Source organism: Rhinolophus sinicus, chromosome 15 (genome assembly GCF_057876585.1).
Source record: "Rhinolophus sinicus isolate RSI-liver-muscle chromosome 15, RSI-T2T, whole genome shotgun sequence".
NCBI classification, from domain to species: Eukaryota; Metazoa; Chordata; class Mammalia; order Chiroptera; family Rhinolophidae; genus Rhinolophus; species Rhinolophus sinicus.
In genome coordinates, this window is record NC_142515.1 from 72585149 (window position 1) to 72597928 (window position 12780).

The 12780-nt window shown below is 56.9% G+C and overlaps 1 protein-coding gene across 6 annotated transcripts in view; it reads left to right on the plus strand.

The window, feature by feature from the left end:
• ARID3A (AT-rich interaction domain 3A) overlaps nt 1–12780 on the plus strand; it is a 36240-nt gene that overhangs the window by 6316 nt on the left and 17144 nt on the right. The window lies entirely within an intron of this gene.

Genomic DNA, 12780 nt, shown 5'->3' on the forward strand with positions numbered 1-12780 from the left:
GTCTCTGGGGACCCAGTGTAAGGGGCTCCCCCTCTCAGCCTCACTTGGGACTGGGTGCTGGGACTTGAGCTCAGGCCATCAGAAAACTCACAGATGAAGTAAAGAACTGGGAATTGGACACATGGGGACAAGCCAAGGGCTGCGGTGGGAATGACAGGGACTAGAAGAGGTGTGAAAGCAGGAGGAACAGTGCCCCAAGGTATCACGTACAGCTACCTTCAAGGATGGGAGGGAGAGCTAATCTCCCCTCTCCCCCGCTCACCCACCTGCTCTTCCAGGAGCTGCCCAGGCATCTGGGGCTGGGTGCGGCCACACCTGCCCAGTCATGGCACGAGGATGGTGGTTCTGGCGCGTGGATAGTGGTTTCTTCTGGTAGAATGACAGCTGGCATACATCACCTCCTGAGGGTGAGGCCAGCCCCAACCCAGGCTGTGGCCCAGGCTGCCCCCTATGTGTGGACACCAGCCTGAGCCTGTGGACGGGACTGATGGTCCCATCCTGCTCGCTGCCTCAGTTTCTCTCCCTCTTGGAAGGAAATACTTGCTGGGCGGCCGTCCACCCCATTTTGCAGGTAGGAAACTGAGGCACAGTGTTGGGGGCAGGGCTTGTAGGCACTGAGCCCAGCGTCCTCTGGGCTCAATGTAACACAGATAGGTACCTTGTAGGCAAGTCATGTTCATTTATTTACCAGGTATTTGCCATCTGCCCTGAACCCAGTCCACGGGGAGCCCCAGGCTGGGGGCCAGAGCCAGACAGACAACCCTATCTCACAGGCATGGCCGGGCTCAGAGGAAGGGAGGGGTGAGGATGTGTGGTTCTTCTGGTATCAGTGGACTACATGACCCGTGCTCGACCCCCGCCCCAACACTAATAGAAGTGGGGTAGTTGGTGGCCAGGCTGGGCAGGGACAAGAGGTCAGAAGTCCTGACCCCAAAGCCCCCTCAGCGTGTCAGGAACAAAGTGCCTTGGGAGGCATTGTCCCACTTCTCCAGGACAAGATGGTGAAGTCACGGGACACCCAGGGTCGGGTTACGGGGGTAAATTGAGGCCAGAGAGTGAGGGAACCCCAGTGTCATACACATTCATGGTTTATCCCTGTGGTGGGTCAAGCTCAGTAAACAAGTAAATGGTTAGTAACACAAGGCAGTTGGGGGGATGTGATCAGCGTCTTTACTGGGGAAGTGGGGAGGCCTCTCGGGATGTGACGTTTGGGTTGAGCCTTATAGGAGAAGGAGCCGGGCACACACAGGGAGGAAACAGCCCATTCAAGGGTCCTGAGGCGGGACCCAGCTTGGCTTGTACATGGGGCCAGTCACCACTGGGATGGATTAAAGGTGAGGGGCTGAGGACAGTCGTGGGCTGGTGGGGGCGCCTGCCGTGAGGTGCCAGGTGCTTATCCTGCCTGTTTGTGGCAGGTCCAGCTAGTCAGGCACCTGTGCAGCCAGTGTCAACAGTGGCCTGGTCTCAGCAGCAGGGCAGGTGTCAGGGGCCGTGTTGACTTCTGGTGCAGCCCCACCCCCTTCCTGGCACGTGGCAGGCCAGCCGGCCAGCCGCCCGCTTGGCATCATCTGTGCCTTTTCCTCCCAGTCTTGGCAGGGCCTGGGGCTGACTTCCGCCCAGAAAGCCTCGACAGCCGTGAAATTCCGCTGTCGGCTGCAGGTCTGGGGGACAGCCAGGCTGGGGAGGGCCTGGGAGCAGTGGGCGTGTGGCCACGGAATCTTTCCTGGAAAACCTGGAACCTCGCACTGGGGGACCCCTGACATGTGCTGATGGAGGCCAGCACTCCTGGAGCCGTTGGTGGGGATTGGGGTGTGTTATGGGCAGCGATTAGGATCTCAGTATCCTGGCATTGGAGGTGGCATCCTGGTGACATCCTGGTGGCTTCCTGTCACCAACATGGTCATGCCTGGGCTATAGAAGGTGCCACTGTTGGATTGTAAGCCAGTTTACTCTTAATCACAGGTCTTCAGCCACTTAAGGATTCGAATCCTTTGTCTAAACAACTTAAATAAATGGTGGGATTTTTTAACAGCTTTATTGATATAAAATTGACATAGCATATAATTCACCCATTTAAAGTATATAATTCACTGGTTTCTAGCACATTTACAGTGTTTTGCAACCAGCACCTCTATTTAGTTTCAGAACCTTCCATCACCCCCAAAAAAAGCCCTGTCCCCATGAGCGGTCACCCCCACTCCTCCTCCCCATCCCCTGATAATCACTAACCCACGTCCTGTCTGTGGACGCGCCTGTTCTGGACGTTTCCTGTAGGTGGAATCACACACTGTGTGGCCTTGTGTGTCCGGCTTCTCTCATGAGCACCGTGTTCAGGGTCCATCCACGTTGTGGCGAGTGTCAGTACCTCACTCTTTCTCACGGCCGGGTGACATTCCAGTATGTGGACGGGGCATGTTGTGTTTCTCTGTCACCTGTGGATGGGCCACATTGTTTATGTCTATCACCCGCTGATGGGCACTTGGGCTGGTCCCACCTTTGGCTGTTGTGAATCGTCCTTCTGTGGACATTAGTGTACAGGTTTTTGTGTGGATGTGTGTGTTCAGTTTTCTCGGCTGTGCACCTTGGAGTGGAGTTGCTGGGTCCGATGGTTACTCTGACATTGGAGGAGCTGCTGAGTGCTCCATTTTGTGTCCTACCCACCATGCATGAGGCTTGTTTCTCTGTCCTCACCGATACTGGTGACGATGACTCTGGTTCCAGCTGTATCCTTAGCATCTCACTGTGGTTTCGATTCGCATTAAATACTGGGATATTTTTCCGTTTTCCAAGGTAGCATCTGCTCACCATATACCGTGAAAAGAGATCAGAGATGTGGAGGTAACACTGCTAGTACATTTGTCTCTTAGCTACGCACAGACAGCAGATTGAGTGTCTCACACATGTCTTGCGTACCCGCTTGATCCCATGGGGGAGGAACTGCCATTGCCCCATTGTGCAGATGGGGAAACTGAGGCATGGAGCTATCAAGACATTTGTCATGGGGGAGGTGTCAGAGCTGGGACTGGACCTCAGGGTGCACTGGCCACAGCCCCAGTCCTGGGAGAGTGGGTGGACAGACAGATGGGTGAGGTGCAGGGGGCCGCTGGCTGCAGGGTTTTGGGGTAGCCTGGTGGCCTCATTGAGCCTGTTTTCTTCATTTGAAATGGAGGCGTCAGGACCCAGTGCCTGGACATAGTGGGCACCCGGGCAGAAACAGCCACCAGCAGCCCCAAAAGGCCACTGTGTCCTCACCGTGGACCCTGCCTGGCCCCCCTCCCCTCCGTGGGCCTCCTGGGGCCCACTTCATTCTGGGGGGTGTCCTGCTCCACAGGTTCAGGAACTGGGAGGTGAAGCCAAGGGCCTCAGCGGTATCATCAGCAAGAGGCTGGGATCACATTTGGTTTTGGGTTTTTTTTGTCCTTTTAGCTCATTTAGACTTTTTAAGTTGAGAAAAATACACTTATATACGTTTTAAAGTCCATTTTTGGTTCCAGAAGTAGCACCAGACAATATTGTTATGTGGAAAGAACATGGACGGTTCCATGAGGCTCGAGGCTGCCAGCTCCTGCCCCAACGTGGCAGGCATCAACCACAGCTTTTCCAAGCCTGTGTCTACCTACTTATGCCCAGAAATGTGACTTTTCAGGGGTCTGGATGGTTCCATCCATTGCTGAACTGGACGCTGCTTTTTGTGTCTGTTTTTTTTCACATCCTTGTCGCTCAGCAACTGTCTGTCGTATCCAAATGTCCCGAGACACCCGCTTCATTTCAATGCCCTGCAGAGTGCCCTTGTGGGGCTGACACCAACGTGTTGGTCTGCTTCTGTTACCCTCTTGTAAACAGTACTGCAGTGAACATCTCCGGGCTCATGAGAGTTGTTGGCGCATTGTGGGGTGGGAGCTGGAATTGCTGGTAGCAGATGGCAGACGTTTTCTTGATCCTGCCTGGGAGCTTCCCAGGCTGGGCAATATCAGAGTAGGACACAGGCATTCCCAGCCCTGAGGGTTTCAGGGCTGGACTAGAGGAAGAGAATTGAGGGGAGGGCTGCCCAAAGGAAAGGGCATTGGAGTTGGGGCTTTGCAAGATATGTAAGAGTTTGCCAGATGGACAGAGAACGGTAGGATCTGCTTCTTAGAATAGTGTGGCTGGAGCATAAAATGGGAAGGGAAGGGGTGGACAGAACATTAAAGCAAACCAAAGGTAGACTCAAAGGGGGGTCTTAGCAGGGTTTGGACCTGGGGAGGGAGATCAATGCTGGGAAGACCCCTCTAGGGTCTGTGAGCCAGGCAGGAGGGAGGAATCCAGCACTACAGCTAGGCCAGTGGGCCAGGGGAGGAAGATGAGTTAGAATTTTCCCAGTGGAGGAGGGTATTCCAGGCAGAAGGCGCAACCTGGGCAAAGGCCAGGTCAGACACTGGATTCTAAGCCCAACCATGTTCATCTGGTATGCTTGAGACAGAGTGGGCCAGGGGCCAGGCCCCATGGGTCCTGGGGGCCAGCTCTGGCACCAGGCATCTTCCTAAGGCACCGGGATCCCTGGGCCATGTGCAAGGGGGCGGGGAGGGGTGTCGGGAAGCCCCTGGGGAACCCAGCCTGCCCTGCCTGGGGCAACGCCTGCCTCATCAAAGCTGCTGTGGCTGCTGGCGCGGAGCCAGCTGAGCCATGGAGGGTGTGGGGAGGGTGTTTGCCCGCCAGCCCCTGGCACCATGCCTCTGCCCGTGCCAGCCCTGGGAACCACACTGACTCAGCCGGAAGAACCTTATCTGGCTCCTGCGCCGTCACCCGGCCACTGGGTCACCGCTGTGGGGTCACCGCCGCCGTGGCCTGGCCCAATGCCCACTGCCAGCTCCTCATCCTGGTGGCCGCTGCCAAGTGCCCAGCCACGCCCCACGCTTTCTAATAACATACGCGGCCGCTGCAGGGAGCGGTGCCCGGCGGGCAGAGTGTGTCCTTGCTGGGTGCCTGGTAGGGGGATGGGTGTGGGTGAGCCACGTGGAGGCCCACTAGTGTGGGTATGTGTGAGTGTGCACATGGGTGTGGGATGTGGTGGTGGACGCATGGTCCCTGTGGGCTGTGGGCAGCTGCAAGTGTTGGAATCTGCGTTTGCCAGAGCTGGGGCCCTGGGAAGCATTTGAGATTGTGTGTGTATAACCCATGTGTGTGCTGGTAGATGGCTGTTGCATGTGTATATGTGTGTGTGTACGTTGTGGGGCCCCATCTGCGGTATGTTTTATGTGTATCTGTTATCTCTGGCACCTGCTCGCATCCCCATGTCTGGCGTGTGTGTGTCTGCATGCGCACAGCATGTGATGTGTCCCTAACTTGCGTGGATGTGTTGCTGAGTGTGTCCTGGGGTGGCTGTCCTGTCTGTCCCAGAGCGTGCCGACCTGGCACCTTGTGTACTCCTTGTGTAGTGTGTGATGGGGTGACAGTCTCCTGTGGCTGTTCTGTTTGCACGTGGCCGTGTGTGTGAGCATGGACACATGGCCAGCTCCCGTGTGTGCCTGTGTGTGAGCCTTGTGTGCACATCACCTGCCTGCCCCACTGGGCATCCCATGCCCCATGAAGCATGAGGTCACAGTGGGCTCCATTAACCATTAGCCAGAAAGTCACGTCCCCTGGTTACTGGTTGGCATTGGCCCCCCGGGTAGGCCAGCTGCCATGGTCTGTGCTGACATAGCCAGGGAGCTCTGAGGTGTGGCCAGCGCTCCGGAGGCTGGGGGGGCTCCCACTGTACCGCTCAATTCCTTTTACGCCTCACATGCTGTGTGGTCTTGGGCAGGGTTGCGTCCTTTCTGATCCAGAGGGGCTGCCAGGCAGGGCTGGGTCCACACTGTGTCTGTTTTCCTGCCTGACACAAACACCCTTCAACCCCGTACATTTTCTGATCCCCAGAGCCAGCACCACCTGCAGTGACATGAAGGGGTGTCTGCCTGGCCCTTTGTGATTGCTCAGTATCCCCATCACGGACGCCATTGCCATGCCAGGTTGCATTCCAAGCCTGGTCAGGGGAGCAGCTGGGGGTGCCGGCTGGTGGGTGAGCACGCGCAGGGGCGGGGTGTGGACCGCCCCTTCTCTGCCTGCCTGGCTGCATGCGGCCAGAGGACAATTGGAGGTCATGGGGTTAAACGGTAACCAATCTGCCTATTGAAGGCTTCAGCTCTGAACGAGGCCTTGCCCTGCAGTCAGGGCTGCTGGGGGTCTCGTGGGGCCAAGGGGTGGGCGGTAGGCAGGGCTCAGAGTCAGTACTGCCCACCACCCCTGGAGGCCCCGTGGCCTCGGGGACATACTCCTGTCCTCCCAGACGATGGAAAAGCAATAGATAGAAACCCACATTCCAGGAAGAAACCTGTCAGGAGGGTAAACGATGGCTCTCCAAAAGTCATGCCCACCTGGAACCTCAGAAGGGGACCTTATGTTGAAATAAGGTCTTTGCAGATGTCATTAATTAAGATGAGGTCACACTGGAGTACAGTCGGCCCCAAATCCAATGACAGGTGTCCTTATAGGAAGAGGAGACACACACAGACACACAGGGGGATGGCCATGTGAAGACAAAGGCAGAGATCAGGGTGATGTGGCCACAAGCCCAGGGACACAGGAGCCCCCAGAAGCTGGGAGAGGCAGGAAGGACCCTCCCCTGGGGCCTCACGAGGGAGGGAGGCCCTGCAACACCATGATCTAGGACTTCTGGCTCCAGAACCATGAGAATGAATCTGTGTTTGGTGCTTTGTTCCGGCCGCCCCAGGAAATAGTTCAAAACCTGAAGAGGGTTTGGGTGCCTGACTCGGGGGTTGGCCATGCTGGGCACTTTCAGGGAGCCCAGGGCCCACCAGGCACACAACGTAGGCAACCCCGATCCCCGCTGGCCACCGACTCTGCTTTGGGGATTGGTTTGGGGCAAGGGGACCCTGACTGTCCTGCCCAGGAGGTTATGGGACCAGGTTCAGGCAGAAGGCCAGGCTGTGTACCTGTGTGCACATGTGTCTGAGCCAGGTCCTTCCACAAGCATGTATGGAGCACCTGCTGTGTACCAGCCCCCATTCTAGGCATCAGGGATGCATCTGGGAAGAAAGCAGATGGAAGTCACTGCTGTCCTTTTGGCAGTGTGGTGGGGGTGTGGGGCCCAGGGGGCTGGGCGGGTGCAGAGGCCAAGGGCGGGCTGTCTGGGGCCATTATCTGCAAGCCAGTGAGCAAGGATGTATTTGTATTTGTGTGTCTGTCTGGGTGGATGGGTGTGTCCACGTGTGCACTGGGAGACCACATTAGGGTGGGTCTGTGGGGAGGTGTCATCCAGTTGGGTGGGAGGGTCTGTGTGCCGGCCAACATATGTCCGTGACCACGTGGAGGTTTGGGTGGGGGGCCGTGTGGCTGCGTCTGGGAGGGGCTGAGGGTCTGGGGTTTCTGTCTAGGTGGGATTGTCTGAGGGTGTGTGAGACTTGTTAGTGTCGTGGTAGGTTGTCTGGCATCTCTGTCCAGGCTGCAGTGACCGGGAGTGGCTGTGGGCCCCGGTGCACTCACATTCTCTTTCTGCCCCATGAGGGATCTCTGAGGGTTCCCATGGCCACTCCAGCCTCTGCCCTGTTAGGCTGTGGCCCCAAACCCCCACCCCACGTAGGGGCCTGAGCCCATCACTATAATGTGGATCTTCTGAGCTTGTGAGGTCCCCCACCCAGGAGGGGCACCCTGCCAGGCCCCTGACCCCCAACACTGAGGGCCTCCCCGCTCCTGACCATGCAGGGGCCAGCCACCCCTTCCTTCTGTTCTTCATTTAACCCCCTTCTGTGACCAGCTCCATGAATTCTTCCCTGGGACGCAGGCTGGGCAGGGTCTTCTGATGGCAGCTGGAAGGCCAGGGGACAGGCAGGGGACTAGAACCCGGGTGCATCTGTCTGTTCCTGGAACCTCCTGGTTTTGCTCTCTCTCCCATCTCTGTCACTTTCCGTCTCTGAATCTCTATCTCCCCCATTCCCCTGCCCCTTCCCCACCCGCACACCTTATAATTCCTCCTCAACTGCCACTTTTCCAGGGATGACAGTTGGTGAGTGCCCCGTGGATGGGCATGCATGGGCATAGTGCCACCCTCTGCCCACTCTAGCGGCGGCCCTGCCCCCGATGACTCCCTGCCCTGCCTTGGGCCTGCCTGCCCCCCTCTCTGTCCCCTGTAGCCAGTACATGTACTCACTGATGGGTGCCCAATTCTTGGAAGGGAAGTGGGGCCTGAAGTTACGTCTGGGTTATTCATTTCTTTGCCATCACCATGCAGGGTAGAGCCTGGCCAAGCTGGGGTGCAGCTCACTGGCTCTTGGCAATTCATTGTCAATGTTCATTACCATTTACCAGGTGGCCTGGTGGAGGGGCAGGGCTTGGTGGGCACCAGTGTGTGCCTGCTGGGGCTGCCCTGTTGACGTCTTGTCTCCGCTAAGTGTTCCCTGCAAGAATGCCTGAAGCCCCCCCGCCCCCCCCACGCCTCCACCCTGCAGTCAGGAGATAGGATTGGGTAGCACCCTGAGGCTGCTGGCTGCCACCAAGGGTTGGTTCCTATTGTTCTGCCTTCGGCCTGGGGTCTGGCAGAGGCTCTGGTGGGGCCTCTGGGCCAAGCCCACCGGGACCCCTTCCTCTTGATACCGGACCGGATGGAAGGTGGGAAGCAACCCCTTCCTTTCTGCTCCATCTGTCACTCCCCAGTGATGGGGGGGACCTGCTCATCTCAGCCAGGGCAGAGGTGGTGATCTGTCCTCTGGCATCCTGCTCCCTGAAGCTGCTGGCACTGGCCATGTTTCCGTTCAGAGAACCTGGGCTGGGTGTGATGGGGACCTCACTCCCTGGCCAGGTAGAGCTTTCCAAAAGCTCTAAACACTAGGAAAGTCCCTGCCAGCACATTCCAGGCTCATCTGCAGGGAAACTTGGGACAGGGTTTTCAATTCCTGGGTGCCAGGCTCTGGGTGCAGGTCTTGGACGTGAGACAACCATGAGCCAGTGGCCAGACAGGATCAGGAGACTATCATACTGCACTTGTTGGGGCCTGGGACCCCCGCAGGAAGCACCCCCGGGGCAACGTAAATGATTAGTAATCACTGGGGAGAAGGAGGAGATGCTGAGTTTGGGGCTTTCTGACTCTGAAGCATTTTCCTGATGCCCCCGAGTGCCTGGTGGGGCTGATGAGGCTGGTGCACCTGCTGTCATTCCAGAAGTACTAAGGGGCTCGCTCGGTGTGGCTTTCAGCTGAGCTCTGTGGTCTCCTCATAGCCTCTGCTTCCCTGTCTATGAAACAGGGTCCCACGTTGATACCATGTTTCCCTGAAAATAAGACCTAACCGGAAAATAAGCCCTAGTATGATTTTTCAGGATGCTATCCCCTGAACATAAGCCCTAATGTGTCTTTTGGAGCAAAAGTTAATGTAAGACTCGGTCTTATTTTCAGGGAAACACGGTAGTGGTCAGCTCAGAGCCAGACCTGTGTGTGTGTGTGGGGGGGACTCCCAGGTGGACGTGAGGCCACCTGGATTTGCATGTCATTTGCATGATATCATGGGACAACCACCTCCTCCCTCCTCTGCATCACTTCCTAGAAGTATCTCTGCTGATCCCTCTCCTGAGTGCATCCTCAATGCCGGGCCTGCTCGTGTCCCCTGTGGGCCTCGGTTTCCCCACTGTGACATGGGGCTAGTGGGCAACCAGCCTTGACCTGCCACCAAGGTGGCTCCTCCTGGTGCCAGAACGATCTCCCTCCACACCCCCTTTCCCATGAGTTCCTTGTCCCCACCTGAATGGCCAGATATACACCCCTACTCGCTTTACAGATGGCCCTGGTCACATGAGAGGCCTTCAAACATCGCGATCTGGAAATCCAGAAAGACACAGTTCTCTGACTCGTTTCTGTAGCTTTTTATTAATATCTGTGTCATAGGTGGGGGTGCTGTCTTTTCAGAGAGGGGACACATGGCCAATCGGGGGGTGCATGGGGGTGTCCAAGCGGACAGATGTTTCTGCCCTGCCCAGAATCACTTCCCCAATTTCCTGTGCGCCTGGCGGGGCCCCTGCCACATCTGCGTGGAGGAGGCCTCGCCTGGAGCATTGACGGGAAACGAAAGGGCTGCCTGGCTGCTGGTGGGGGTGCCCCCAGAGTCAGGTGCATAGGAGGGTGACTCCTGGGAAGGGCCTAAGGTTCCACAGACATTAAGCCCCTATTGTGTGCTGGCAGCGAGTGACCCTGCCCTTCCCCATCCTTCATGGGTGGTGCCCGGCTTCAGTGGGCCTCCTAGTCCCTCACCATCTACCCTGCTGGCCTGGGCCCCGAGGGGCGTCTCGGTCTCTCTTGGGCACACTGTGTCCCCAGCATCCAGCACAGACCTGACATACAGAGGGTGCTTAATAATGGCTGCAGAATGGACTGTCCTGGTCAAAACCCTGTGGGTTGGCAGCTCTCACTCGGTCTGCACCTCCTCTGTGCTGTGTGTCCTGGGAGTTTCCGGGACAGGGAAAAAAAACCAAAAACCTTCAAATCAAAACCTCCGGTTGCCTGCCGGGGTCAGCCTTCTGAGGGCCAGGGTCTTGCTGCCTTCGGAGCTGGGAGGGAAGCTGTGGCAACAGTTTCCGCATGGCGTTGTCTCCTCACTCTCATCAGTAGTAAACTGAGGCCTCAGGCGCGGACAGGGAGGGTTCCCGGTTCTGGGTCCTTCTGCCCCCGCTGACCTCCTCCCACAACCCCACAGAGCCCCATTCTGACTTCATTCATTTATCCATTTGTCGGTCTGTTTGTCCCTGATCTAGGATCTATGTGGGGAAGGGGCGAGACCTGGCCTCAAGGCTCAGCTTTGCCATCTCTGGGAGGTGTCCTCCACCCTGTGCATATGGAAAAGGACTGATCAAGTGCTTGGCATGAGACTTGGTCACCAGGCATGCAGGGAACCCTCTGCCTGGCTCAGTTTCCCCAAGCCCAGAGTGGGCTGGGAGGGCTGTGGGGAGACTGGGGTGCCTCCCCACCCACCCCCTCCCTCCAGCAACTGAGAGCATTTCTGTGAATGGGGGAGGCTGGGAGGCCCCCAGGGACGCTGCTCCTGGCCCACCTGGGGCCCCAGCAACGGCTCTGAGTGCTGAGTCATCTCGGGCAGGCGGCAAGGGGCCTCACCAGCGCCTGATAGTGTGAGGAGGGGTTTTATCAGTGGGCAGGCGGGGAGCTGTCAGGAGGGGGATATCAGAAGGCAAGGCTGAGGGTGCGAGAGCTCAAGTGTGCTCTCACTACCCCTTCCTTCTTCATTAGTGGGTGCCTGCTGTATACCAGGGTCTGTGTCAAGTTTGGATGACAGGGACTCTGGGTAGAAAGATCAGCAAGTGGAAAGGCCCTGGGGCAGGACTGGGAATGTGGAGCAGTGAGGAGGCTGGTGTGGCTAGAGCAGAGTGAGCGATGGGAATGGAGACGGGCTGGCCGGCAGGGTCCTGGCAGGCTGGAAGTTTGAGCTTTCTTCTGAGAGCAATAGGGAGCCAAAGTCAGCTTTTGAGCAGAGGAGACACTGCCTCATTTTGATGTAAAGCCCCTCGGACCTTCCGTCCCTGGGAGGCTGCAAGGAGGAAGTATCATCTACTGTTCTGGTTGCTCTTGGGTGTTTCATGGGAACTGGGGGATAGCCGCCTTCTCTGCTTTGTTTCAGTCTAGTTTCACTTTGTTTATAGGAGGTACAGTGATTCAATTCTTGTCCCCAACCCAAAAGTTGCTAGAATAGGTGAGATTATACGCACAAGAGTAGCAGCGGCCAAATGGTAGAAACAACCTTAGTGTCCATCAGTAGGTGATAGATACATGCAGCGTGGTCCATCCCCACACGGGAGTGCCACTCAGCCGTGAAAAGGAGGGAGGTGTGACACTCGCCACAACGTGGATGGACCTTGAACACACGGTGCTCATGAGAGAAGCCGGCCACACAGGCCACACAGTGTGTGATTCCACTTATGGGAAATGTGTAGAACAGGCACGTCCACAGACAGGACGTGGGTTCGTGGTTGCCAGGGGCTGGGGAGGGGAGGGGAGGGGGTGATGGAATGTTCTGGAATTAGATAGAGGTGGTGGTTGCACAACATAGTGAATGTACTAAATGGCACTGAATTGTTTACTTTAGAATGGTGTATTCTATGTTATGTGAATTTCATCTCCGTAAATATTTTGTTCAGAGATTTGGGGAAAGTAGGTGAGATTAAGGACTGAAGCCCTTGGGCCTCACCCACACTAGCTTGCAGGCTCCATCACTCATTCACTGACAAGACCTGCTCCCTCACAGACGCCCTCTGAGCCAACCAGGGTTCCAGCAGGTCTGCTGGTTCCCGCCCTGCAGTGGTATCTGTCCTTCCCCTCTGACCCTTAGCGGCCCAGGAATCCCTGAGAAGGAACCACTGGGCACATGGCCGCTGCCGTCAGGCCTGTCCCTGCTCGAGCTGAGCATTCCTAAGCCTGTTTTTGGCGGGGGGAAAAGACCCACTTTGGTTTCCTATAAGCTGTATTGGACAGTACAAAAATATGCCTATTTAATAAGCTTTTCCTATTCTCAGCATCTCTCTGCCATATCCGTGTTTGCCTTCTCAGTAGCTCAGGGCTCGCCAGTCCCCAAACTCTGGGTACTAGGCAGTTTCTGTTTTTCCTGTTTTGGACCCTCTCTGCCTTCTGAGGACAGCGGCCTCACTTCCGGGGTTCCCCTGCTGGCCTAGTGGCCTCGTCCAGAGGTGGGGCCCCGTGGACTTTGGAGCCACCTGCGTGGCGGGAGGGGGCCTGAGCAGACACCATTAAGG